This window comes from Oncorhynchus mykiss, chromosome 14, assembly GCF_057628025.1.
Source record: "Oncorhynchus mykiss isolate SJ-2025 chromosome 14, ASM5762802v1, whole genome shotgun sequence".
NCBI lineage: Eukaryota > Metazoa > Chordata > Actinopteri > Salmoniformes > Salmonidae > Oncorhynchus > Oncorhynchus mykiss.
In genome coordinates, this window is record NC_143035.1 from 20283843 (window position 1) to 20308644 (window position 24802).

Below are 24802 nucleotides of genomic sequence, written 5' to 3' on the forward strand. Positions count from 1 at the left end.
AAATGTCTGTACTGTGAGACACAGTACTGTCCAGGAGTAACACCCTACCAACATACAGTACTGTCCAGGAGTAAAACCCTACCCTAACATACAGTACTGTCCAGGAGTAACACCCTACCCTAACATACAGTACTGCCCAGGAGTAACACCCTACCCTAACATACAGTACTGTCCAGGAGTAAAACCCTACCCTAACATACAGTACTGTCCAGGAGTAACACCCTACCCTAACATACAGTACTGCCCAGGAGTAACACCCTACCCTAACATACAGTACTGTCCAGGAGTAACACCCTACCCTAACATACAGTACTGTCCAGGAGTAACACCCTACCCTAACATACAGTACTGTCCAGGAGTAACAGTCATCCCAATCTCTGGCCAGAAGAAGATGAGTAGTGTTGATATAGAGGTGCCAGTTGAGGTTGTGTTGAGATATATATATATATATATTTTTTTTTTTGTTGTCATGTTATCAGACATTCTTATCCAGAGCAACTTAGAGTGTAGACTGTGAGTGCAGACATGTTTTAGTACTGGTCCCACGTGGGAATCAAACCCTGGCGTTGAATGCACCATGCTCTACCAACTGAGCCACACAGGATAGAGGTGCTGGTTAGGAGTTCCAGCACTGAGTCAGCTTTACAAAAACACCCACGGTATTTCTGTCAAAGCAGACCTGAACCCTGGAAGTGAAAGCCTTCACGAGATGACACATTTAGAAACTGAAGCCGCTGGGCTGGTGCAAATCCCTGCCACAGCAGAATCACGCAGCCTGCTCGACCCATCCATGTTGATTCTTGATGAGGTATACAATGTGACTGCTCTGTAAGGAGAGAGGTCTGTCAAATCATGGCCATCCATTTGAGTTGCATTATCAGTTGTCCTTAACCATGGATACAGAGTTAGGTATTTTCTATCCCATAATGGTTAGGATTGAAGGACAGGGTAATATGGTCCTAAATCAATGTTCAAGGACATCTTCTTCCTTGATCCAATAACATCCCAAAAAAACAACCGATGGAGGATAAAGAAAATGTGTATACATTTGCGTGTGTACCTTGCATGTTGGACAAAACAACCATTAGGATGCCTACCAAGTGGAATTAGACAAAACAGGAAGTCGACGTGTGTTACATGTAGCCTGTTAATTTGGGGGGTTGGTAATGTAGGCTGTTATTTTGGAGGGTTGGTAATGTAGGCTGTTATTTTGGAGGGTTGGTAATGTAGGCTGTTATTTTGGAGGGTTGGTGATGTAGCCTGTTATTTTGGAGGGTTGGTAAACCACATGACAAGAGAATGCCCCAGTTTAGTTCTCTTCATTCTAATGGAAGGTTGCCAAAATGTTTCTGTGTTTGTACAAAAGTTTGAGGAACAAAAGGATAAATAAACAATATTCAGCATAATATATACTGGTTTAATATAAATAACAAACAGTAGCTATTCAAGAGGATACACAGTATAACTATACTCTTCATTTTGGGACATGGGCACTATGTGACAGTTGAGACAGTGCATTCACTATAACTATATTCAGGCCCTTTGCTCACACAGAGACAATGAGCTCATATTTTCAACATCAATTAGTCATTGCATTGTTCCTCTTTCTCCAGTGGCCTCTAGCAACAGACCAACCACTTGAAACACACAGAGTGTTAATGGGACAGTGTCATCTAACAACAACAATGGAAGCCCCTGAACAACAGAGCAAAGTTATCTTTCTCTTCTTGTGAAAACACTTTTTTTTTTTTTTTTTTTGCACATCAAAGAAAAGCATGCAACAGGGCGTCTCAGAAAAACCCACATTCACAATTTCCTGCAGCTCTGACAGATCTGTTGTCATGCAATGGCCCCCGTCTCGCTGGCAGTAGTTCTTCACATGGCACAGCTAGACGAACCTCTCGAGCTTGGGGGTTACTCATGTCAGACAGCGACAGTGGCTGCTTTTAGAGACGCTGATTAACACTCAACGTGTGATGATGAACCCCATTATCTGTCCCTTACAAAGTGCTAACAGGCACAGATTACACTACAACATTCCCCTTGTCATCATGGCCATCTTGTGCTATATTGAGTTTGTTTGGTTCAACAAAGTATGTTTGATGTGCAATCAAAGCAAACACAGGGAGTAAGTAGTGGACAACATGCTGGTTAACAAATGGTAATCATAAGTATTAAAATTGTTCTTAATAAACTACAAATCCATTTACACTGACTACAGGCAAGGAGACCTGCCATGGAAGCAGCTATCTCCACCTGCTTCCATGGCAGGGTCTTGTCCCCTGCCATTACCTCCTCCCAGGTCCAGGATGTCCTCCACTCCTCTTTCTCCTGGGTCCAAGATGTCCACTCCTTTTTAGCACGCTGCTTGGTCCTTTCTTGGTGGGTTGTTTTGTCACGGTCATCATAATGAGGAGACCAAGGCGCAGGGTGGTAAGCGAACATAACTCTTTAATAAAAGAGAGAACACGGAACAGAACTAAACAAAACTAACCATGAAGCAATATGGCTAGTGCAGAACAGGCAACTAAACATAGAATAACAACCCACAAAAGACCAAGGAATATGGCTACTTAAATATGATCCCCAATCAGAGACAACGATAAACAGCTGTCTCTGATCGGGAACATATTCAGTCCACTACATTTACCTAGACAATCCCAAAACTCCATAGATATAGAAAAAACCCTAGACAAGACAAAAACACACATACCACCCTCGTCACACCCTGACCTAACCAAAATAATAAAGAAAACAAAGATAACTAAGGTCAGGGCGTGACAGCACCAAAGGTGCGGACTCCCGGCAGCAAACCTAAACCCTATATGGGAGGGTCTGGGTGGGCATCTAACCTCGTTGGCGGCTCTGGTTCTGGACTCTGCCCCCCTTCTTTACACTGAGTCCGCTCTTGTAGCACAGACCCGTGGATCATCATCGTCGGAGGCTCTGGACTGCGGATCCTCGCCGTAGGCCCCGGGCTGGGGACCCTCGCTGGAGACCCCGGGCTTGGGACCGTCGTTGGAGGCTCCGGGCTGGGGACCGTCGTTGGAGGCTCCGGGCTGGGGACCGTCGTTGGAGGCTCCGGACTGTGGCCCGTCGTTGGAGGTTCCGGTCAGGGTGAGTGCGGGGAGGAGGAACAGAGCGTACTGGACCCTGGAGGCGCACTGGAGGCCTGGTGCGTGGTGCCGCAACTGGTGGTACTGAGCTGGTGACACACACCTCAGGGCGAGTGCGGTGAGCAGGCACAGGACGTAATGGACTGTGGAGGCGTACTGGAGGTCTGGGGTGTAGAGGTGACACAACCCGTCCTGGCTGGATGTTTATTTCCGCCCTGCAAATGCAGGGTGCTGGCACAGGACGCACTGGGCTGTGCAGACTCACCGGAGACACAGTACGCAAAGCCGGCGCAGGATATCCTGGTCCAAGGAGGTACACTGGAGACCAAGAGCACTGAGCCGGCACCCTCCTTCCTGGCTGGATGCTCATTCTAGCCCTGCCAATGTGAGGAGCTAGAATAGAGCGCACCGGGCTATAATAGCGCACTGGAGACACCGTGCGCTCCACCGCATAACACAGTGTCTGACCAGTAACACACTCCCCACAGTAAGCACGAGGAGTTGGCTCAGGTCTCCGACCTGACTCATGCAATCTCCTCGTGTCCCCCAAAAAAATAAATATTGGGGCTGCCTCTCGGGCATCCGTGCCAGTCGTGTACCCTCATATCGACGTCGTTCCTCCTGTGCTATCTCCACCTGCTTCCATGGCAGGGTCTTGTCCCCTGCCATTACCTCCTCCCAGGTCCAGGATGTCCTGCACTCCTCTTTCTCCCGGGTCCAAGATGTCCACTACTTTTTAGCACGCTGCTTGGTCCTTTCTTAGTGGGTTGTTTTGTCACGGTCATCATAATGAGGAGACCAAGGCGCAGGGTGGTAAGCGAACGTAACTCTTTAATAAAAGAGAGAACACGGAACAGAACTAAACAAAACTAACCATGAAGCAATATGGCTAGTGCAGAACAGGCAACTAAACATAGAATAACAACCCACAAAAGACCAAGGAATATGGCTACTTAAATATGATCCCCAATCAGAGACAACGATAAACAGCTGTCTCTGATCGGGAACATATTCAGTCCACTACATTTACCTAGACAATCCCAAAACTCCATAGATATACAAAAAACCCTAGACAAGACAAAAATACACATACCACCCTCGTCACACCCTGACCTAACCAAAATAATAAAGAAAACAAAGATAACTAAGGTCAGGGCGTGACAGCACCAAAGGTGCGGACTCCCGGCAGCAAACCTAAACCCTATATGGGAGGGTCTGGGTGGGCATCTAACCTCGGTGGCGGCTCTGGTTCTGGACTCTGCCCCCCTTCTTTACACTGAGTCCGCTCTTGTAGCACAGACCCGTGGATCATCATCGTCGGAGGCTCTGGACTGCGGATCCTCGCCGTAGGCCCCGGGCTGGGGACCCTCGCTGGAGACCCCGGGCTTGGGACCGTCGCTGGAGGCTCCGGGCTGGGGACCGTCGTTGGAGGCTCCGGGCTGGGGACCGTCGTTGGAGGCTCCGGGCTGGGGACCGTCGTTGGAGGCTCCGGACTGTGGCCCGTCGTTGGAGGCTCCGGACTGTGGCCCGTCGTTGGAGGCTCCGGACTGTGGCCCGTCGTTGGAGGCTCCGGACTGTGGCCCGTCGTTGGAGGTTCCGGTCAGGGTGAGTGCGGGGAGGAGGAACAGAGCGTACTGGACCCTGGAGGCGCACTGAACATATTCAGTCCACTACATTTACCTAGACAATCCCAAAACTCCATAGATATACAAAAAACCCTAGACAAGACAGAAACACACATACCACCCTCGTCACACCCTGACCTAACCAAAATAATAAAGAAAACAAAGATAACTAAGGTCAGGGCGTGACAGCACCAAAGGTGCGGACTCCCGGCAGCAAACCTAAACCCTATATGGGAGGGTCTGGGTGGGCATCTAACCTCGGTGGCGGCTCTGGTTCTGGACTCTGCCCCCCTTCTTTACACTGAGTCCGCTCTTGTAGCACAGACCCGTGGATCATCATCGTCGGAGGCTCTGGACTGCGGATCCTCGCCGTAGGCCCCGGGCTGGGGACCCTCGCTGGAGACCCCGGGCTTGGGACCGTCGTTGGAGGCTCCGGGCTGGGGACCGTCGTTGGAGGCTCCGGGCTGGGGACCGTCGTTGGAGGCTCCGGGCTGGGGACCGTCGTTGGAGGCTCCGGACTGTGGCCCGTCGTTGGAGGCTCCGGACTGTGGCCCGTCGTTGGAGGCTCCGGACTGTGGCCCGTCGTTGGAGGCTCCGGACTGTGGCCCGTCGTTGGAGGCTCCGGACTGTGGCCCGTCGTTGGAGGTTCCGGTCAGGGTGAGTGCGGGGAGGAGGAACAGAGCGTACTGGACCCTGGAGGCGCACTGGAGGCCTGGTGCGTGGTGCCGCAACTGGTGGTACTGAGCTGGTGACACACACCTCAGGGCGAGTGCGGTGAGCAGGCACAGGACGTAATGGACTGTGGAGGCGTACTGGAGGTCTGGGGTGTAGAGGTGACACAACCCGTCCTGGCTGGATGTTTATTTCCGCCCTGCAAATGCAGGGTGCTGGCACAGGACGCACTGGGCTGTGCAGACTCACCGGAGACACAGTACGCAAAGCCGGCGCAGGATATCCTGGTCCAAGGAGGTACACTGGAGACCAAGAGCACTGAGCCGGCACCCTCCTTCCTGGCTGGATGCTCATTCTAGCCCTGCCAATGTGAGGAGCTAGAATAGAGCGCACCGGGCTATAATAGCACACTGGAGACACCGTGCGCTCCACCGCATAACACAGTGTCTGACCAGTAACACACTCCCCACAGTAAGCACGAGGAGTTGGCTCAGGTCTCCGACCTGACTCATGCAATCTCCTCGTGTCCCCCCAAAAAATAAATATTGGGGCTGCCTCTCGGGCATCCGTGCCAGTCGTGTACCCTCATATCGACGCCGTTCCTCCTGTGCTATCTCCACCTGCTTCCATGGCAGGGTCTTGTCCCCTGCCATTACCTCCTCCCAGGTCCAGGATGTCCTGCACTCCTCTTTCTCCCGGGTCCAAGATGTCCACTCCTTTTTAGCACGCTGCTTGGTCCTTTCTTGGTGGGTTGTTTTGTCACGGTCATCATAATGAGGAGACCAAGGCGCAGGGTGGTAAGCGAACATAACTCTTTAATAAAAGAGAGAACACGGAACAGAACTGAACAGAACTAAACAAAACTAACCATGAAGCAATATGGCTAGTGCAGAACAGGCAACTAAACATAGAATAACAACCCACAAAAGACCAAGGAATATGGCTACTTAAATATGATCCCCAATCAGAGACAACGATAAACAGCTGTCTCTGATTGGGAACATATTCAGTCCACTACATTTACCTAGACAATCCCAAAACCCCATAGATATACAAAAAACCCTAGACAAGACAAAAACACACATACCACCCTCGTCACACCCTGACTTAACCAAAATAATAAAGAAAACAAAGATAACTAAGGTCAGGGCGTGACAGTACCTGTACACAGTCAATCTGTAAATAGCACACCCGACCTGAATAGCATACCTCATCCCCATATTATTACTTTGCGTCTTGCTCTTTTGCGCCCCCAGTATCTCTACTTGCACATCATCATCTGCACATCTATCACTCCAGTATTAATGCTAAATTGTAATTATTTTTGCATCTATAACCTATTTATTGCCTACCTCCCTACTCTTCTACATTTGCACACACTGTACATAGATTGTTGTATTTGTATTTCCTTTTGTGTTATTGACTGTACGTTTGTTTATATGTAACTCTGTGTTGTTGCTTTGCCACAATTTAAAAAATAAAAATAAAATAATAATAATACATGCCACATTCCACGTCACATGTAACATACACAGAAGCAGTATTTCTGTAGGTCATATGTTTTTTTACAGTAGACATATGTTTTTTTACAGTAGACATGGTTTTTACAGTAGATGCATTACAAAGGGAAGCACGGCTGAACATGCAGGAAACATTAGTAGATTACAGATTCGATTACATGTACAAAATGAAATTGCTAGCTTTGTTTTCTCTGAAACAGATAGAAAGTTATATCACTGCTGATGACGTTAAAACATGGTTTCTCAGGAAAACTTGAAAGCTGCCTGTAAACTCTGAGGGGGATTTTCTGAGGAAATAATCTCAACCTGTAAATCTGAAAGTCTAATGTGTATTTACCCCATGCTCTCATAGCTACTCGCTAGATGTCGCAGACAACTGAACCCTTCAATGTTTATTAACCTTCAGTCATTAGAGCTACATGCTGTAATACAGTCCTAATAATGACCCAATGTGCATCACAGAGATTTGATCAAATTATACACACACAGTAATTCCACTGACCCAGTTTCCATGGACTCCTTTCTGACATTTTGCAATTGGGATTCTACATAATAAATGTACTGTAATAAAGGAAATTAATTGAAATGAAATATGTACATCTGTAATGGGCATCATGTCAGTGTTATTGCAGATGTTCATTAAGCTGACAGTAGCTGTGATGACAGGTGCAGATGTTTTATATATGATTGATGATGATGTCTTGATGATATCTGCTGTCATTAGAGTAAGAAGACATCGTGACAGAGGGTACAAGTAAAGTGTCACCACACCATGTGTTTCTTACTTGTTGCGGCTCATGAGGGAGGTGTCAATCCCCTTCCTGTCATACGGGACTAATGACACGGTCTCAAAGGTGAGGTAATTATGGCCATACTGCAGAAGACAAATACAAAGGGCAGAAAGTCAATGATTGTCCGTCTTTGGCTGTGTTTCTAGCTGACTACATTGCAGACACATGCCAGATCTTATAACATCTGGGCTCTTTACATCTGACAAATGACATCATATTATGTATAGGAAGCATACAGTATTTTCACAGCTTTAATACATTCCCATCATAGTTAAAAATGTATCAGTATTTAGCCACACTTGTCTGATGTTTCCACATGTTCAATATAGAAGCTTTAGTTCTATAGTTTACCTACCTTAGCATGTATGATGACAACAACATCTTCAATACGGGTCCCAAAGTAATTTTCCTTGTAATATCCTGGTTCTGGACGAGATACAATCTGCTCATGAAATAAAGATCTCCATTCTCTTCCTTTTCATGCAAGTCAAAATGGCAGCTCACAAATCTAAATAAACCTCATGGCATCAAGATGTTTATTACAGATAAGGAATCAGGCTTTTACAACCATAAGAAACATGACATTGACATTGGTTTGCTCTTTTCTGACCAAATCAGGAACACGCTTATTAAAATGGTGCCATCTAGAACCTAAAATGATTATTTGACTGTCCCCATAGGAGAACCCTTTGAAGAACCCTTTTTGGTTCCAGGTAGAACACTTTTGGGTTCCATGTAAAACCTTTTCCAGACAGGGTATTACATGGAACCAACAATAGTTCTACCTGGAAACAAAAAGGGTTCTACCTGGAACCAAAAAGGGTTCTCCTATGGGGACAGCCGAAGAACCCTTTCGGAGCCCTTTCGGAACCCTTTCTTCTCAGAGTGTACTAAAGATGGTAGACCAAAAAGAAACAATGATAAATGTATGTAAAGCCATCATACGCACATTTCCACGTCGTGGCGAGCCCTGTGGCCGTGGTTCAGGTCCACTTCCCACAATGCCCGGCGCCCCAGCAACTCCATGTTTACAGCCATTGATAAACAAAAGTGTTAACGTGCCCTGAGGGGTATACTACAAAGCAGGATCAATGAGCAGCTAATTTTGATACTTTGATACACAACCAGAAACAACTGTTGATTTTCTGGTTCATTAAGAAAGCTAAAAGTATATATGTGTTTTTGGTTGTTGAGATAATTAGACCAAGCCCATTTCAAACTTATCTTTCTAAAAACTACAAATATTTCAGAATATTCAGCCTTCACAATTACTTCTTGTTTGCATGATTTAAAACAGGGATGGGCAACTTTGATGGGGGTGGGGGCCACAAAAAATCTTAGCTCATCATGAGGGGCTGCAGTTGCTCACGGGTATGCGTACCCACATCCATACACTCCCCCCCCACATTGCGAGTAAAACATTTAGGTGGCACCCCTCTTGAGAGCTGAGATTTTTTTTTTTAAATACAAAGTTAATTTTGTGCAATTATACATATTTTGCCATGGAGTGTAGAGAACTTTCTGCAGTTTTAAAGCAAGTTTGCTGCAATTCTACACATTTTCGATAGGGTAGAGAGAAATGTTCGCAGTTTTCAATAGGATATCTGAGTGAGACTGACAAACAAAATCAATGGGGCCCCCCCGGCCAGTAATTATAACAAGTTTAGATAGCTGGTCTCTAAACTAATTTAGCAATCTCCTTGACTATCAGTGACTGACATAACAAGAGAAAATCTGCTGGTGCACAACTACATTTTGAAAATGCATCTTGTGTATTGTACTATTACAACTCTCAACAGTATTGAATTGATCCGAGGACCGCCAGTTGCCGATCCCTGCTTTAAAACATGTATTTTTCCTTCCTTTCTTGAAGTAATCACTGATTTAACACAACTGCATAGGTGACTGTGAAACTACATGTCCTCATATACCTTTCAATACAGTCATAACAGATCAAGAGCCTCAAAGAAGGAAAAATGCATTTTCAAAGTGTTCATTGAACAGGTCCTCAGACAGACCCAAAGTGCTTTATGTAAAACAAATCACCTTGCTGGGGGACAAGTAGACAAAACACCGCCCTCTTGTGGTTGTATTGAATGTCACTCTAATTCTTTTACATATCCACCAGTAGTAACCCCTGACAGTGACGAGAATGAGCAGCTGTTTCTGAGCACTTGTACATTGCATTGCATTCACCTTCTGTCCCTGAGGGGAAGATGGTCCGAGAGATGCCAATATTTCCCATGAGCACACAAGTAACGGCCTCCTTTGGTGTGAGAGATATAGACAGGTGTTGATTAGAGACTTGGTTTGAAATTATAATTATAGACATATGAAATACCTGTAGGCTCCATGAAAGGTATATGTACTGTATATAAAGCTGCTGAGACCCGTAGGGTCACCTTAACACATAGCTGTACCATCTGCATGTCAGTGGGGGTCCTTCAGTCAACAGTTGGTGTGATGTCAGTGGTCTCATCTCTATCGGTCACACGAACACGATATCAAAGAACACAAGTCATGGATCATTTGAATCAATATGGATAACAACTGAAGACTAACTTTTTCTTTCTAGGTCTATGGTTTATACTACACCCTCAGCTGTTCTCTACTCACAGATACTGGCCACCAGGGCTATGGTTTATACTACACCCTCAGCTGTTCTCTACTCACAGATACTGGCCACCAGGGCTATGGTTTATACTACACCCTCAGCTGTTCTCTACTCACAGATACTGGCCACCAGGGCTATGGTTTATACTACACCCTCAGCTGTTCTCTACTCACAGATACTGGCCACCAGGGCTATGGTTTATACTACACCCTCAGCTGTTCTCTACTCACAGATACTGGCCACCAGGGCTATGGTTTATACTACACCCTCAGCTGTTCTCTACTCACAGATACTGGCCACCAGGGCTATGGTTTATACTACACCCTCAGCTGTTCTCTACTCACAGATACTGGCCACCAGGGCTATGGTTTATACTACACCCTCAGCTGTTCTCTACTCACAGATACTGGCCACCAGGGCTATGGTTTATACTACACCCTCAGCTGTTCTCTACTCACAGATACTGGCCACCAGGGCTATGGTTTATACTACACCCTCAGCTGTTCTCTACTCACAGATACTGGCCACCAGGGCTATGGTTTATACTACACCCTCAGCTGTTCTCTACTCACAGATACTGGCCACCAGAGTCCATCATCTCATCAAGTCAGCTTTCTACTGGTTGCATTAGAAGGGCTATAATACAACATTTGTGACAAAACAATAGAGTTAGTGGTACTGTGAGGCAGATACTAAGTAACATTAGGAGACAAGGTGGAAAAGATAGTTCCAGATACCTGTGGTGGGCCAGAGCAGCATTGGGCCCACTGGCAGATATGGTTTCAAAGCTTGGTCCTTCTGCTTGCTGTCAATTGTCAAAGGGGTTCAAGTTATTTTACTGCATTTCTATACAATTTTAAACTCTAAAATTATATTTTAAAACAGCAAAAACAAGCAAAAATGACCCCAGCCTAATTTACCTCAGTCGATCTACAAACACATAGCCAATTAGCTATACAGTTAGCCACTCCACATTAACCTAGCACCGGGATTAAACACTATTAGTAAAGAGCCCAGTTGCTCTCGGGTCTGTGTGTAATGGGCAGTAATATATATATTTTTTATTTAACTAGGCAAATCAGTTAAGAACAAATTCATATTTCCAACGACTGCCTACATCGGCCAAATCCGGACGACCCTGGGCCAATTGTGCGTTTCATTACACACACCTGGTTCCCATTCCCCTCTGATTAGCAATTGAATATATGTGCCCTTTGTTCACTATTGTCTGGTCGGTTATTGTTCCCATGTCACGTTGGTCTTGTGAGTACCTGTGCTTTGTTGTTTCGGCTTTCGTGCAGCGTGTATTATGTACTCGCTATTATGGGTCTCGTCCCATGTAGTACTGTGCAATTGTTATTACGAGTCTCATCCCGTGCATTATTTACGGATCTTGTCCCGTGTATTTATTAGAGGTTTAACCTCGCTCTTTTGTTTGGGTTACATCCCTGTTTTTTTTAAATACGTGTTTCGTTTTGGGATTCGTTCCCGTGCCTTTCATGGCATGTTGTATTTTTCCGTGGAGTATTAAAACCCCTTATTACGTATTCCTGCTCCTGTCTCCAATAATTAGACAACGTGGCAGAATAACCAACCAGACAATGGAGACAGCGGGAATGGCCGGCCAGTTTGCGCTGTTCTGTGAAGGGAGTTCTTTAGTTTCTAGGCAATTTTTCGCATGGAATAGCCTTTATTTCTCAGAACAAGAATAGACTGATGAGTTTCAGAAGAAAGTGCTTTGTTTCTGGCCATTTTGAGCCTGTAATCAAACTCACAAATGCTGATGCTCCAGATACTCAACTAGTCGAAAGAAGGACCGTTTTATTGCTTCTTTAATAGGCACAACAGTTTTCAGCTGTGCTAACGTAATTGCAAAATGGTTTTCTAATGATCAATTAGCCTTTTAAGAATGACAAAGAATGTACTGCAGCACCAGCTGTGCCATCAGAGACTCTGGGTTCGCGCCCAGGCCCTGTCGTAACCGGCCACGACCGGGAGGTCCGTGGGGCGACGCACAATTGCGTCGTCCGGGTTAGGGAGGGCTTGCCCGGCCCGCACGGTGCTTCCTCTGACACATTGGTGCGGCTGGCTTCCGGGTTGGATGCGCGCTGTGTTAAGAAGCAGTGCAGCTTGGTTGAGTTGTGTATCGGAGGACGCATGACTTTCAACCTTCGTCTCTCCCGAGCCCGTACGGGAGTTGTAGCGATGAGACAAGATAGTAGCTACTAAAACAATTGGATACCACGAAATTGGGGAGAAAAAGGGCTAAAGGGCTTTAAAGAGAATGACAAACTTGGATTAGCTAACACAACGTGTCATTGGAACACAGGAGTGATGGTTGCTGATAATGGGCCTCTGTACACCTATGTAAAAAATATATATACATTTCAAAAACAAGGACAATTTCTAAGTGACCCCAAACTTTTGAACTGTAGTGTACATGCAAACATTAGGCAATGAGTTGACGTAGACTAGCAAGAATTGGTCTGAGAATGCTCAATATCAAAGACGGATTAAATATCTCAGATATTTAATTAACATTGTAAAATGAATGGATTCACATGCAAGGCATAAAGCTTAAGTTACACGCATTAACAAGCATGACATGGCATTATTTCGAGCATATAATGTAAATCCTAAAGTTAATTTACAGGACAAAGCATGAACAAAGATATGATTATTCCATGGACTGGATACAGGATAACAGCGATATGCTTATTCCAATTATAACTTCTGAAACTTTTAACCCAAAGCCAACCAGCACTGACCAATCAAACGAAACAAAGTTTACAGTGTAACCTGACCACCAAGGCCCAATCTTACACAGGGTGTCACAGCATCTAAGTGCTGGTGTGGGGGATGGAACCACTGTAAACGAGAGGACAATAACACTTCTTTGAAATGAATTATACAGATACAAGTAACCACAGAGATCATACATACATATATATATAGCTAGCATATAGCTAGCATCAGATATCCTCAGTGAACAAGTTTCCGATATTATAATACTATAGTACCTCACTTCTGGTATCTATCACATTCAATAGTCAGTCTTCTGAATACTGTAACAGAGAGAAACATTTTGGACCCTGTAGTCCTACTACAGGTGTCAAAGAGCACAAATTAGGGACGAGCCTACATGTGTGCCCACATTGATAACTTTATGGGCTGCCTTAGGGATAGAGAAGAGGAAGGGGTCAAAGCCGATGTCGTCAGTGACCGTAATCTCTCGAATCAGCCAGTCAGTTGTACTGCTGACGAATGTTGTGGAACAAAAGCAACAATAGGACTGATCAGTAATTTATTCCCCACATTTCTTAATGATTTTAGAACATCAAGTATGACTGTTTAATTAATGAAGGGATTAGCGTGAAATCTATCAGTTTTATGCAGATTAACAACTTTTACAACTTTAAAATAGCTTCACTGATGAACGTTGCTTGCTCTTTGGGGTTTTAAGCTGTAAAGCACTTTGTGACATCTGATGTTAAAAGGGCTTTATAAAATACATTTGGTTGATGCCTATCACTATGAGCTTTTTTTGTGTGTGTTTTCAGTGGAATTCCTCTTTCCATTCATAGTTTTGTTCAGCTAGAGATAGGGATTTGAAATGAGAGAAGGTAGGCAGGAGAGCAACACAGTCTGCAGGTTTAGTCAACACAGGCTGCAGGTCTAGTCAACACAGTCTGTTGTTCTAGTCTAGTCAACAGTCTGCAGTTCTAGTCAACACAGTCCGCAATTCTAGTCAAGTCAACACAGTCCGCAATTCTAGTCAGGTCAACACAGTCTGCAATTCTAGTCGAAACAACAGTCTGCAGTTATAGTCTAGTCAACACAGTCTGCTGTTCTAATCTAGTCAACACAGTCTGTGGTTCTAGTCTAGTCAACAGTCTGCAGTTCTAGTCAACAGTCTGCAGTTCTAGTCAACACAGTCTGCGGTGCTCGTCTAGTCAACACAGTCTGCGGTTCGAGTCTAGTCAACACAGTCTGCAATTCTAGTCGAGTCAACACTGTCTGCAATTCTAGTCAACACTGTCTGCAATTCTAGTCTAGTCAACACAGTCTGCAGTTCTAGTCTAGTCAACACATTCTGCAGTTCTAGTCAACACAGTCTGCAGTTCTAGTCTAGTCAACACAGTCTGCGGTTCTAGTCAACACAGTCAGCGGTTCTAGTCTAGTCAACAGTCTGCAGTTCTAGCCAACACAGTCTGCAATTCTAGTCGAGTCAACACAGTCTGCAGTTCTAGTCGAGTCAACACAGTCTGCAATTCTAGTCGAGTCAACACAGTCTGCAATTCTTGTCGAGTCAACACAGTCTGCAATTCTTGTCGAGTCAACACAGTCTGCAATTCTAGTCCAGTCAACATAGTCTGCTGTTCTAGTCTAGTCAACACACTCTGCTGTTCTAGTCTAGTCAACACAGTCTGTGGTTCTAGTCTAGTCAACACAGTCTGCAGATCTAGTCAATACAGTCTGCAGTTCTAGTCAACACAGTCTGCGGTGCTAGTCTAGTCAACACAGTCTGCGGTGCTAGTTTAGTCAACACAGTCTGCGGTGTTAGTCTAGTCTACACAGTCTGCGGTGTTAGTCTAGTTAACACAGTCTGCGGAACTAGTCTAGTCAACACACTGTCGTTCTAGTCTAGTCAACACAGTCTGCAATTCTAGTCTAGTCAACATAGTCTGCATTTCTAGTCTAGTCAACACAGTCTGCAATTCTAGTTGAGTCAACACAGTCTGCAGTTCTAGTCTAGTCAACACACTCTGCGGTTTTTGTCTAGTCAACACTGTCTGCAATTCTAGTCGAGTCAACACAGTCTGCAATTCTAGTCAACACAGTCTGCAATTCTAGTCTAGTCAACACAGTCTGCAATTCTAGTCTAGTCAACACAGTCTGCAATTCTAGTCTAGTCAATACACTCTGCCGGTCTAGTCAACACACTGCCTTTCTAGTCTAGTCAAAACACTCTGCCGTTCTAGTGTAATCAACACAGTCTGCAGTTCTAGTCTAGTCTACACAGTCTGCAGGTCTTGTCAACACAGTCTGCAGTTCTAGTCTAGTCTACACAGTCTGCAGGTCTTGTCAACACGGTCTGCAGTTCTTGTCTTGTCAATAGAGTCTGCAGTTCTAGTCTAGTCAACACAATCCAGTCTCATCTCTTCTCACCATCTCTCTCCAGCTCACAGTTGTAGTCCATTTAGCGTTCAGCCTTGACCCAGTAGTGACTGTCTGTCCAGAGGACTGTTGTTCTGGGTCACCACTGCTGTGCCTGCTAGGGAGGGTTACATTACTGGCTGAGGCAGAGTTAAGTGTACTTTTTAATGCATAGGCTACTTACAGGACAGGTACCTAACAGAGGGACTTACAACACTTCCAATGATTACAAAATGTATCAACTCATTCACAGCATTTTCATAACAGCATCATAATAGTTTTACTCTTTGTAACACTGGTGTTGACCTCTGTGTTTATCGTAAGCTGCCAGACACAGACTAATCTGGATGTCTGGCACATTCAAATAGAAAATAAAATAGCCTCTTATTCTCAGGGGAGAGATTCTAACAGTACTCAGAATGATCCATTATTCTGCCTGAGCTCTAGTACAGAAATGGCTTTGATAATCTGTTCATGTCAGTCATTAGTCCAGGAATAGATCTCGCCATCAATCTGTCTATGGAAGCTCCCTGATTCAAATCTCATCTGTCACTCATCAATGGCCCTTTTATGGTGGGGAGGGGTTAATAGTTGTGAGAAGGAGAAGCAGTGAGGATGGAGGAGTGGAAGAGGGGAGTGGGGGACAGGGGTTGGTGGGGGGGTGGTAGGAGAGGACAGGGGAGTAGAGGATGAGGTAGAGGAGGAAGATGAGGAGGAGGGAGAGGACAGGAGGAAGAGGAGGAACGGGAGGTAGTGGGGAGGTGGAGGAATAAGGGAGAGAGGAGGAGGTAGGGGAGAGGAGGAGGTTGTGGGGAGGAGGAGGAGGTTTGGGAGAGGAGGAGGATGAGGTAGGGAGGAGGTGGAGGAGGTAGGGGAGAAGAAAGATGAGAGATGATGTGGAACTGAGTAGTAAGGAGGTGAGATGAATGGGAAGGACTGATACTGAGCCACAGGAGGAGAGGAAGGGAGTGTGGTATTTTAGGATGGAGAGGAGGGGAAGTAAGGGAGGAGGGGAGAAAGGGAGAACAGAGGAAAGAGAGACACCCACCTGCAGAGCCTGTGAAGCCTGTCATAAAGGCCATCTGTGCGTCACATGTACTCACTCTGTAGGAGATACACACTGTCAGCACCACACACACACACTTAGTCACCACGCGTGCACACATGCGCAAACACGCACACGTATGCACACACACAAACACACACACAAACACGCATCTGTCCCATGGATTATGTAGGCAGAGATATTAAGGGAACTCATAGCCTCCCTCAGGCCCTGCAGCCACATGGTAGTATTGACAGTGCGGGGCAGGTACTGAAACAAACAATAGAGTGTAACGCTTGTTGTCTGGGGAAGGAGAGGAGGACCAAGGTGCAGTGTGGTAAGTGTTCATATTATTTAATGAAATATGCAACACTAGACAAAACAACAAACACGACAAACAAACAGTCCTGAAAGGTGAAACAAAAACACTAAACAGGAAACAACCACCCACAAAACACAATTGAAAACAGGTTACCTAAATATGGTTCTCAATCAGGGACAACGATTGACAGCTGCCTCTGATTGAGAACCATACCAGGCCAAACACAGAAATAGAAAATCATAGACAAACTAACATAGACAACCCACCCATCTCACGCCCTGACCATACTAAAACAAAAGACCAAAACAAAGGAACTAAGGTCAGAACATGACATAGAGAGAGTCAGAGGGCTGAATTCCAACCTGAAAATTGATGTGTGAATCGCATATTGTCATGAAGGTATGATTAACATCAAAGTCACAATGTGGGATTTCTCAAAACAGGATTGGACCCAAATAGAGAGTTTCCTGGAACCTAAATGTCCTCTATTTGTCCTGACTGAATGAATGAAGTAAAACAACAGTGCAACAGAGCAATATTTAGTGTAGATTCCAGGGTCTGTGTTCATAAAGGGTTTCAGAATAGGAGTGCTGATCTAGGATCAGTTTAGACTTTTAGATTCTAATGAATTAAATTATATTGACAGGGAGGACCTGATTCTAAATCAGAACTCCTACTCTGAGTGTCAGATTTTACTAGGAGTGGTGGGTTGGAGTCAGGCGCAGAGAGCAGAGGGTTCGGTAAATCGTAATTTATTCTCCGGAAAACAAACACGAAAATCACATCCACAACCAACAGAGTAACAATCCTTCACAAACCTAGGCGGACCTAACAGGCTTAAATAGACATAAATCAAGAAACGAAACAGGGAACAGGTGCAACCAATAAGACGTTTCGTCTTTTCGTTTCGAAAAGGAAAAAGGGATCGGTGGCGGCTAGTAGACCGGCGACGACGACTGCCGAGCGCTGCCCAAACAGGCAGGGGAGCCACCTTCGATGAGAGTCGTGGCAGTCCAGAATCGCACGTACTGTGTACGCCGGGGACCCCTCGATGTCCACCTGCAGGGGACCAGCCACCACCGGCCTGAGGAGAGACACATGAAATGAGGGGTTAATGCGATAGTAAGGAGGAAGCTGTAACCTGTAACACACCTCGTTTATCCTCCTCAGGACTTTAAATGGCCACACACACTGCGGCCCCAGCTTCCGGCAGGGCAGGCGGAGGGGCAGGTTTCGGGACGAGAGCCAGACCAGGTGCGAACACGGGGGCCTCACTGCGGGGCTGGTCAGCGCTCCTCTTCTTCTGTCCACTAGCCTGTTTTAATGATTCCTGGACGGCTCTCCAGGTGTCCTTCGAGCGCTGCACCCATTCCTCCACCGCAGGAACCAGGACCGCTTTTAGCCCAACACGCACTAGAACAGTGACATGTTAGTAGAGGAGTGGCAGAGGGAGTTCTGAGCCACCTCCGCCCATGGGACGTACCTCGCCCATTCACCAGGCCGGTCCCGGGAATACGACCGCAGAAACCTACCCACATCCTGGTTCACTCTCTCCACCTGCCCATTACTCTCGGGGTGGAAACCCGAGGTTAGGCTGACCGAGACCCCCAGCCGTTCCATGAACGCCCTCCAAACTCTGGACGTGAACTTGGGACAGCGATCAGAAACAATGTCCTCAAGCACCCCGTAGTGCCGGAAGACATGGGTAAACAGGGCCTTCTCAGTCTGTAGGGCCGTAGAGAGGCAATGGGCAATGGGGCAATGGGATGAGACGACAGGACTTAGAAAACCGATCCACAACGACCAGGATCATGGTGATTCCCTGAGACGGGGGAAGGTCGGTGAGAAAGTCCACCGACAAGGGCGACCACGGCCGTTGTGCAACGGGGAGGGGCTGTAACTTCCCTCTAGGCAGGTGTGGAGGAGCCTTGCTCTGAGCGCACACCGAGCAGGAGGAGACATAAAACTTCACGTCCTTAACCAAAGTGGGCCACCAGTACCTCCCCCTAAGACTCCGCACTGTCCTCTCGATCCCAGGATGACCCGAAGAGGGTAGTGTATGGGCCCATCGAATCAACTGATCACGGACACCAAGCGGCACGTACTGAACACCTGCTGGACACTGAGGGGGTGCAGGTTCCAACCGTAACGCCCGCTTGATCTCTGCATCCACCTCCCATACCACCGGCACTACCAGACATGAAGCTGGGAGGATGGGAGTCGGATCGATGGGCCGCTCCTCGGTGTCATATAGGCGGGACAGCGCGTCGGCCTTCGTATTAAGGGAGCCTGGCCGATAGGAAAACGTAAAACGAAATTGGGTAAAGAACATGGCCCACCTGGCCTGACGCGGATTCAAACTCCTCGCTGCCCGGATGTTCTCGAGATTACGATGGTCAGTCCAGATGAGGAAAGGGTGCTTGGCCCCCTCAAGTCAATGTCTCCACACCTTCAGAGCCTTGACTACAGCTAACAACTCCCAGTCCCCCACGTCATAGTTCCGGACCGAGCTTCCTCGAGAAGAAAGAGCAGGGGCGGAGCTTTGGTGGCGCGCCCGAGCGCTGTGATAGCACGGCCCCCTCCCCAGCCTCGGACGTGTCCACCTCCACTATAAACTCCAAAGAGGGTCCGGATGAGCCAGCACGGGAGCGTCGGTGAACAGCTCTTTCAGATGACAGAAAGCTCTGCCCGCCTCTGCTGACCAGCGCAAGAACGCTGGCCCCCCCTTCAGCAGTGAGGTAATGGGAGCAGCCACCTGACCAAAACCCCAGATAAACCTCCGGTAGTAACTGGCAAACCCTAAAAACTGCTGCATCTCCTTTACCGTGGTCGGAGTCGGCCAATTACGCACGGCTGTAACGTGGTCACACTCCATCACCACACCAAAGGTGGAAATGCGATAACCCAGGAAGGAAACGGCTTGTTTGGAGAACACACATTTCTCAGCCTTTACGTACAGGTCATGCTCCAGCAGTCGTCCAAGTACCCTACGCACAGGTGCGCGGTGCATGTGGCAGAATAGATCAGTATATCATGGATATACACTACCATCCCCTGCCCGTGCAGGTCTCTGAGTATCTCGTCTACGAAGGATTGGAAAACGGCTGGAGCATTCTTCAACCCATACGGCATGACGAGGTACTCATAATGGCCAGATGTGGTACTAAACGCTGTCTTCCACTCATCTCCCTCCCGGATACGCACCAAATTATACGCACTCCTAAGATCCAGTTTTGTGAAGAAACGCACCCCGTGAAATGATTCCACCACCGTGGCAATGAGAGGTAGTGGGTAACTAAACCCCACTGTGATGGAATTTAGACCTCTATAATCAATGCACGGACGCAGACCTCCCTCCTTGTTGTTCACAAAAAAGAAGCTTGAGGAGACAGGTGATGTGGAGGGCCGAATGTACCCCTATCCCAGAGATTCAGTGACGTATGTCTCCATCGCCAGTGTCTCCTCCTGGGACAACAGGTGCACGTGACTCCTGGGAAGTGCAGCGTTTTCCAGGAGGTTTACCGCGCAATCCCCTCGTCGATGAGGTGGTAATTGGGTCGCCCTCTTTTTACAGAAGGTGATAGCCAAATCGGCATATTCAGAGGGAATGCGCACCGTGGAAACCTGGTCTGGACTCTCCACCGTCGTCGAACCAATGGAAACTCCTATGCACCTGCCTGAACACTCCTCTGACCACCCTCTGAGAGCCCCCTGTCGCCATGAAATATCAGGATTGTGATTAGCCAGCCAGGGAATCCCCAGCACCACTGGAAACGCAGGCAAATCAATAAGGAAGAGACTATTCCGCTCCTTATGATCCCCATGCGTTACCATGTCCAGTGGTCGGCTATCTAAGGAGTGCACGTGGAAAGGTTGGTCTAACGACACCAGGGGAATCCCTAGCCTTAACGCGAACCCACGATCCATAAAATTCCCAGCTGCGCCTGAATCGACTAGCGCTTTATGCTGTAGAGAGGGAGAAACCGTCTCAGGGAAGCTCATTTGCGTGCTCGCTGTCCTCACCAGGGTCTTGACCTGACTGCAATTTGGCGTCGTAACCGACTTTAGTGGGAGAATGCTCTCCTTCGATGGCTACTGGCACACTGGAGAAATGTGCTCTTCACAGATGAATCCCCGTTTCAACTGTACTGGGCAGACGGTTAGTCAGCTTCTCGTGGTCTGGACAGACGATAAACATTTGAAATATCTCCGTACAGCCAAGCGCCTTAACTCCAGGCAGGCCCTGGTGGGCTTTATTGTTCACCAGATTCAACTTCACCATTTCCTACCGCCCAGGGTACAAAAATGTGAAGCCGGACGCCCTCTCCTGCATATACAGTTCCTCTGCCACACCCTCGATCTCTGAAACCATTCTCCCTACCTCATGCCTTGCTACTTAAGTGGATTGGGGTATTGAAACCTTGGTTTGGCAAGGCCCAATGTTCCCAGCCTGAACCTGAAGGGGGCCCGGCTAACCGGTTATTTGTTCCTAACTTAGTCCAGTCCCGGGTCCTGTTTGGCCACAGGACTCTGTCCTTTTGAGTGCTCTTTGGGGTGTCGACCTCCACTCTTCCCAAAGCAAGATCAGGAGGTCAGCGTACCCTTGGCCCAGATGTTTGTCCGCCGCTGTCAACGTCCCTGGAGGAGAGCTCGGGCGGCAATTCTCAAGACCAACTCCAGGTATCATCAACAAGAGGACCGTCGTCGGACCCCAGCTCCCCGCTACCGCATTGGGCAGAGGGTATAGCTTTCCACTCGGGACCTGCCCCTTCGGGTGGAGTCCTGCAAACTGTCCCCCCATTTCATTGGTCCTTTTCCCATCTCTAGAGTCCTTAGTTCCATTGCTGTCCATCTTGTGTTACCCGTACCCTCCGTACCCTCCGTATTCACCCTACCTTCCATGTGTCTAGGATTAAGACTTAAGTCTCTTATAATCCTTTGTCTTCTGTTTTAGGAAATAATTGACTCCTTCCCCACCGACTGTTAAGGGACAAGACATAGATGTAGTGGAGGAGTATCAATACCTTGGCGGTGGACTAAAACACAAGCTACAATGGAGAAAGTGCACTGAGAAGATTAATAAGAAAGTACAGCAAAGGCTCTACTTTTTAAGGAAACTATTTTAATGTTGATTGTGTTCTATTATCACTGTTTCATTCTTCAGTATCTTAACATATTGTATCATTTGTTGGTACAGAAATGCTAATGTATCTCAGAAATATGTTAAGAACTTTTTTTTAGCTGTGCTAGTAAGGTGCTCGGGGTCAAGCAGACAGGTCTGCAGGTAATTTATGACTTTAGAGCCTTCCCAATATCCCACAAGATACAGACCCAGACATCCTATTTACCAGGAGTTTGAGCTACTCCCCTTGGGGTGATGTTACAGGGCACAAAAGACATAGGGCCAAACAATCCTTTGTCCCAGCAGCAGTAATGCTCCTGAATGTTTAAAACCAGACCAGAGGGCTGGCCTACATCTAACATTGTAGTTGACAGTGTGTTCTGTTGTGTATATAGTGGACAGATGATCATTGATCGCTCGTGAATTTTCTACAGTTTGTATTGTCTGTATATGACCTTGTCTATCTTCCATTATGCATTTATATTTTTGTTCAGACCAGAAAGATCTGCTGCTGAGTTTATCAGGTGTGTATTCATTAGTACACACCGTAGCACACAGTAACAAAACATTTTGCAACATAAACAAGAGTTTGTTATTGTACACATTCAGGTATTCCTGTTTTCGGCCTATTTGCTTCCCTTTGGTGCCTAATGACATTAACCCTGGAGAACCACACATCCACATTGAATGACTAGGCCTACACTGGGCGAGGTTATTAATGGAGCTGTTAAGTTAAAGATTAACTTGTGATGAACTTGGGAAGCTCAGCTGTACTTCAGCCTTTGATCAAAATAGGCTCTATGGGACCCGGGAGGCAGAGTTATGATATGCAGATGTTAATGTTTGGTCAGTGGCCGCCATCTGTTGTGTACTGGGAAAGATGCTTACAGGTCAATAAAAACACACAGAGCACAGATGTTTTACCGTTGCTCAACTGCTAAACACAAATGAACACCAGAATACATAACCTGGCCACAATGGCATCATGTGATGAGCACTAAATGGGATTTTTGTTGTTGTTGATACATATTAATTCATCTAATGATATAATTGAGAGACAAGTGATCCATCAAGCTACCAGAAGGGGTATTTGCTCCATGCGCGTTTCATGCAGAGAGCATCTAAAGCACTTCAAGTGTTTTCTTGTTACTTCATCACGTTAAGATAAACATAACTTTATAGCCTATTTAATGCTATGTTGCCATACTTTTCTCTAATCGGTGGCTCGGTTGCCTTCATCTGCAATGGATAACAGTGAAGAGCCTATATACAGCCTTTTTCATGTGTGTTATAACGTGTTGTGTGATTTGTGTGTTAGAGTGTGTGTTGTAATGTTATAATGTGTGTTACAATGTGTGTTGTAATGTGTTATAATGTTTGTTGTAATGTTATAATGTGTGTTGTAATGTTATAATGTGTGTTGTAATATGTTATAATGTGTGCTGTAATGTTATAATGTGGGTTGTAGTGTGTTATAATGTGTGTTGTAATGTTAGAATGTGTGTTGTAATGTTAGAATGTGTGTTGTAGTGTGTTGTAATGTCTGTTGTAATGTTGTGTGTTGTAGTGTGTTATAATGGGTGTTTTAATGTTATAATGTGTGTTGTAGTGTGTTATAATGGGTGTTTTAATGTTATAATGTGTGTTGTAGTGTGTTGTGTGTTGTAATGTTATGTGTGTTGTGTGTTGTAATGTTATGTGTGTTGTGTGTTGTAATGTTATGTGTGTGGTAGTGTGTTATGTGTGTTGTAGTGTTATAATGTGTGTTGTATTGTTATACTGTGTGTTACAATGTTATAATGTGTGTTCTACTGTATTATAATGTGTTGTAGTGTTCTAATGTGTGTTGTAATGTTATGTGTGTTGTTATGTGTGTTGTAATGTGTTGTAATGATATATAATGTGTTCTGAAGTGTTATAATGTGTGTTGTAATGTTGTGTGTTGTAGTGTGTTATAATGTGTGTTGTAATGTTATAATGTGTGTTGTAGTCTTATAATGTGTGTTGTAATGTTATAATGTGTGTTCTAGTGTATTATAATATGGGTTGTAGTGTTATAATGTGTGTTATAATGTGTCTTGTAATGTTAGAATATGTGTTATAATGTGTCTTGTAATGTTATAATGCGTGTTGTAATGGTATGTGTGTTGTAATGTTATGTGTGTTTTAATGTGTGTTGTAAAGTTATAATGTGTGTTGTAATGTTATAATGTGTGTTATGTGTGTTGTAATGTTATGTGTGTTGTAGTGTGTTATAACGTGTGTTGTAATGTTATAATGTGTGTTGTAGTGTGTTATGTGTGTTGTAATGTTATGTGTGTTGTAGTGTGTTTTAATGTGTGTTGTAATGTTATGTGTGTTGTAGTGTGTTATAATGTGTGTTGTAATGTTATAATGTGTGTTGTAATGGTATGTGTGTTGTAATGTTATGTGTGTTTTAATGTGTGTTGTAATGTTATAATGTGTGTTATGTGTGTTGTAATGTTATGTGTGTTGTAGTGTGTTATAATGTGTGTTGTAATGTTATAATGTGTGTTGTGAAGTGTCCAGTAGTTTCAATGAACTGATAACACAGGCTCTGAACGCTATGTTTGAGCCATTGGTGTCTCTGTTGTGAGACTTTATGGCTTAATGGGAGCACAACTCAATGGATGTCTCTTAATCTATAAAGAAGGAATATGGAGCCTTGTGTTTCTATCTGAACAGAGCAGACTGCATCGTGTGTGTGTGTGTGCATGTGCGTGTGTGCTTCACACTCAGGAAAACAGAAACACTCTGGGTCACCATCATGACCTTTAGTTTTCCAGCCTCCCCATTT